The 5,425-nt window shown below is 44.0% G+C and overlaps 1 pseudogene; it reads right to left on the reverse strand.

The window, feature by feature from the left end:
• Window positions 1-4,152: 4,152 nt before the first annotated feature.
• On the reverse strand, window positions 4,153-4,468 carry LOC110327042 (annotated as a pseudogene).
• Window positions 4,469-5,425: the final 957 nt, after the last annotated feature.

Consider the following 5,425-nt stretch of genomic DNA (forward strand, 5'->3'; position numbering starts at 1 on the left):
ATGTTGCTAGTATACTGAGAGAGTCGGGAAGATGTTGCTAGTATACTGAGAGAGTCGGGAAGATGTTGCTAGTATACTGAGAGAGTCGGGAAGATATTGGAAACCATTGTAGCATAAAGGGAGAAAGAGGTGATGTGAAATTGAAAACTGCCAAGAACAAAGGAGGATACTTAGAGATTAGACGGATAACAGCTGAAATACAACATTCAGCTGAGTAATCGGAAGGATTAAGAGAGAGGATAAAAACAAAGAAAAAAAGGGAGGGGTAAATGAAGACCCTACCCCCAGGAGATGGTCCACAGAGAGGCGAGGCTGCACAATCTTTTCAGAATGTTTCATGATGCTGTAGTGAGGGTAACAGAAGTAGTGAAAGGATATGTTTTTGTTTAAGTGGCTTGCAGATTGGCTCAGTGGTTTAAAGAAGGTCCAAAGGGACTCACAGAAGGTATGGTCCCAACACATCACCACTCCAAAGGGTAATAGCTTCCCTGCCATGACATCTTAGTGACATAAGGAACTAGCACGCATCCGTGATCATCTCTGGTTCCAGATGCAAGGCAGAAATTAGAATCTAGACTGGAAGCCACCATTGCAGATCTCGAGATGGCGTCCCCCATAGGGATGGATGTCTGGGTGCATCGATTAGCATATCCGTTCCCATACAGAGTGGTAGTCAGGCTTTCATATAAGCAGTTAGGAAGTTTGTGAGAAGAGGCCATAAGCACTCCAGTTTCTGCACATAAACAAACACGGATACATATTGGAAGAAACACATGGAGGCCAGGTAGGAGGAAACTGACTTTTTTTTTTAATTTACATTTTCAAATAACTCTATGACTCATTGATTCTACACAATACATCAGAACGATATACCGGGGGCTCACTGTGTTGATATTATGGTAAAATTTTGACCGAGGCCAGGAAGGTAAGGAAGCATATTAGGTGCATTGCCTAACTACAAGCAGAGGGTTTCTCCCTCTGCAACACTCCAGCTTTGTACCACTGGCAGGGGGCGGAATGATAATGGAAGATAGCTGCAGCAGTCACTTTTCATATAGTAAGTGAGCTTGAGACTTTCAGTCCTGCAAATTAAGTTAAAATGAATGGCTTCTGAGCAGCACACTGGGTGACAGGAAGTTTATAAATGCTACGTCTCCTGAGGTGTTCCAGTAATAGTACATTGGGGCCGAATCGGCATTTCCTGTGACAGTCCCCTTGGAAAGACCAGCAGTCTCCAGGGAGACTGGTTAATAAGTTAGTTTCTTGAGTATTGAAAATGAAATAGAAAAGGTAGGAGATTTTTTTTTTTTTCAAAAAAAAGACTTTGAAGGAGAAAAATGTTAATTTAGCCAGCTTAATGCTTCTCCTAAGAGTGCTATTCAGCCCTGTTACCTACTGTTTGTGGATCCCTTTGAATTTCAATTTGTCATTAGTCTCCACAAATATATGGCTTTGTGTTTTGTTCACGCAGAGATGAGGGGATCATGAAACATAGGCACTGCACAGTGAAAGTTCTGGAAAAGGTGTCAGAAGGACTACTAGGAACTGTCGAAATAGCCAGTGTGGGGAAGATGGTGCTGATACTGCTCTGTTCCCACGGACATCAGTGGGTCTAGAAGGTACCACAGGGTGAACGCATCTGAGTGTCACACTCACAGGATGGCGGTACACCGAGTGACATACCTGAGTGTCACACTCACAAGAGGGAGGGAACACACAGCGGCACACCTGAGTGTTGCATAGGATAAAGGGAACACAGAGGGACACACCTGAGTGTCGCACTCACAGGAAGTGGTAACACAGTGCCACTCCTGAGTGTCATAGACTGACAGTCTGCTCAGTAACAGCATTTTAATTTTCTTTCTCAATGCCGTCCTCAGAGGAGACAAGGATTAATTGGCTTTTGGAAAACCTTGACACTGAGATCCTTAGACAAAGGTACTACACTATATGGAAGAGACTATGTTTAGATGTGTACAAAAAGGAAGGTTACCTCTTAATAGGTAACATTATTTCTAGCTATGTGTTTTATTTATTCACTTCTTGGCATGAATAAGGTTCTGATCTAGCAATGAGGGGAGGTGGGGAGAGGGAGGGGGGAGGGAGGGAGGGAGGGGAGGGGGGGAGAGAGAGAGAGAGAGAGAGAGAGAGAGAGAGAGAGAGAGAGAGAGAGAGAGAGAGAGAGGAGAGAGAGAGAGAGAGATTCCAATTTCACAGGCCAGTAACCCAGCACGTTTCCTGGCTCCTTTTTTGTGCATGTAATTCTACATATGTTTACACACAGTTTCTCCTGTTTTGTTTGTATCCCTAGAAGTTAATAGTGTTGTTGTTAAATAAATGAATGTATTAATTTTAATGTGAAATGATTTTTTTGGAAAAAAAAAAAAAGCAGTACTGTTTCCCTGGGAAAGCTTCATGAAATATTTACTTTTCTATCACCTCACTGTAAATCTACTTGACAGTTATAATCATTTTAGGCTTTAGTTTGTTTGCTCTCTGGATATTATTCTGAGGAAGAGGGAGGAGAAGCATGCACAGCATCGCTCGGCCATCTCTTCCCTTCTGACTTCTTGATTCTTGATTCTATCCTAGTTCAAGCTACACCACTTCCCTGCCCAGACTGCTGCAGGAGCCTCTTCCTGGCTGAATACATCGCCTCAGTTTGTACATTTGCAAAACCTTCCATTAAAACCAGAATGTCATGTCTAAAAGACAGCCTTTTGTGGCTTCTGTGGTTTCCTTTGTTTGGATGTTAAGATCTAAGCCAGGCACAGAACCATTTACACATTATCCTCCTCCCACCTCTCCAGGGTCTGTTTTGCCTCTTAGGGGCCATTTGAAAATCCCTACAGAGTTTTTTTTTTTCTTCTTCTTCTTATTATTATCTTTATGGAATGTGTGCAAATGCGGAGAGCTGGATGATGCTACCTGCACTTAATTGATAGAGGATGGCGATGCTTCTACCCCACCCCAACCCCAGTAACTCACAGGCCGGCTCCACAACCAAGAACTGTGTAGTCCAAAATTTCAATGGAGCTGAGGTTTGGAAACCTTTGCTATGACGGTTAGTTTGCCTACTTGATCCAATCTAGAATCACCCATAGAAGAGGGTCTCCATGAAGGGTTATTTACCCTATGGGCATGTCTGTCAAGGTTTGCCTTAATTAATTGGTGTGGGAAGATCCAACCCACTGTGGGCCATGCCACAGACTAAGAGGTATCCTGAACTGTGTGAGTGGAGATATTGAGCTGAGTGTGAACAGTCAGGCACATAAGCATGCAGGCATTGTTTCTCTGTACCCTTGACTGCAGATATGATGTCAATATCGCTATGTTAACTCTCTGCCGCCTTAACTTCCCTGCTATAAACTGCAACCTCAAGTGGTTTGCTAAAAGAAGCACCCTGTCCTCTAAGTTGCTTTTTTTTTTGTCACAGTAGTTCATCACCACAACATAAATGAAACTAGAACACCTGGCTTGTCTGATCCCCTTATTTCTCCTCCCGTGTCACCTAGATTCCAGCCACAGGAAACCTTTGGACCAAATCACCCTGCTCCTGGTGCGTGCTAGTCACTCTGCATGGCATGACTTCCTCTCTGTTTATCAGCAAAGTGAAAATGCTTTCACGGTATCTGGGGAATCTGTAGACACTGAGTTTACACTGCATGGTAATGGTTTGGCTTTGTTTTAGCTTGTCTGTCTCCCTGGGTTCTGCTGGGCAGGGTTACTCATGATCAGACATCATGCCTGGTTACTTCTGTTCCTGCCACCCGATAGGCATCTTGAGATTAAGTAAACATTGGGCATGCTTGTTCATTGCATACCTGGACAGATACCTGGGTGGGCAGAATGTGTGTGTAGATCAGTTGATAGTCAGTACTGATTATGGGCCAGGCCACTGGTCGTCCAAGATAAAAATAAACTCTCTGGGTCCTTTCCTTTCCCTGTTCCCTTAGTCATTTTCTTTTGATTCTTGTTCTGTGGTTGAGCCGAACTGTAGATGACCATGACTCTTTGTCAAAGAAGTGCTAGGTCTAGATTTAATCAGGTGATATTATTGCAAAACTTTAGAATTCTCCCCTACCCCCAGCCATCCTTAAAAAACAAACAAAAAACAAAAACAAAAACAAAAAATGTAAATAACTGGTTTATTGCAGGCTAGGCAAGTCTCAGACAGTAGGGCTTCTACTGGTCTTTCAGTCCCTTCAGTCTTCTGATGGAAGACTTCACTGTGACTGCAGAGGCGGGGTTGTGGGTCCAGGCCCTGCCAGCCACTGTTTACATGTAGGAACCCCAGTGCCAGATGCCAGTGGTTTGTCTCTTCATCTTGGTCTTGCCACAGAAGAAGCAAGTGGACTTGGAGTGCAGGCTGATTTCAATTTTTTTTTTCCACCGTTTTCCAGAGGGAGGCACTGTCGTAGGTCCCATATTTCCTGACTATCCTGACCTTCTTGGTGCATTTAGCCATGTTGCTGGAACTGAAGAGCAAGCCTGAAGAGAGAATTCTTCCCTTTAAGGAGGCAGGAAAGGCAGGAAGATCAAAACTTGATCTTGATGAGCCACCTTTTGTGTGTGCTTCCCTATCCATCACCTCTCTCACAACAGCTCTGGAAGCTCCCACAGCCTAGGTGCAGAGTGGGGGAACTCCAACAAACACAGCTATCTAATTTTTGTTGTTCAAAAATCATATTTTATTTATTTATTTATTTATTTATTTATTTATTTATTTATTTATTTATTTATTCATTTGGTTTTTCGAGACAAGGTTTCTCTGTGTAGCCCTGGCTATCCTGGAACTCACTCTGCAGACAAGGCTGGCCTCGAACTCAGAAATCTGCCTGCCTCTGCCTTTCAAGTGCTGGGATGAAAGGTGTGTGCCACCACTGCCTGACCATCTTTTTTTTTTTTTAAATTGGAAATTTCATTTGTTTATATTTCAAATATTATTCCCTTTCCTGGTTTCCCCTCTGGAAGCTCCCCTCCCCCCTGCTTCTATGAGGGTGCTCCCCCACCCACCCACCTACTCCCACCTTACAGTCCTGGCCTTCCTCTACACTAGGGAATCAAGCCTTCAGAGCACCAAAGGCTTCTTCTCCCATTGATTCCAGATGAGGCTATCCTTGGCTACATATCAAGCTGAAGCCATGGTTCCTCTTTGGTTGGTGCTTTAATTCCTGGGAGCTCTGGGAGCTCTGGTTGGTTCATATTGTTGTTCCTCCTATGGGGTTGCAAACCCCTTCAGCTCCTTCAGTCCTTTCTCTAACTCCTCCACTGTGGTTCCTGTGCTCAGTCCAATGGTTGGCTGCGAGCATCTGCCTCTGTATTTGTCAGGCTCTGGCAGAGCCTCTCAGGAGACAGATATATCAGGATCTTTTCAGCAAGTACTTCTTGGCAGTCACAATAGTGTCTGGGTTTGGTGTCTGTG

Source organism: Mus pahari, chromosome 9, assembly GCF_900095145.1.
Source record: "Mus pahari chromosome 9, PAHARI_EIJ_v1.1, whole genome shotgun sequence".
NCBI lineage: Eukaryota > Metazoa > Chordata > Mammalia > Rodentia > Muridae > Mus > Mus pahari.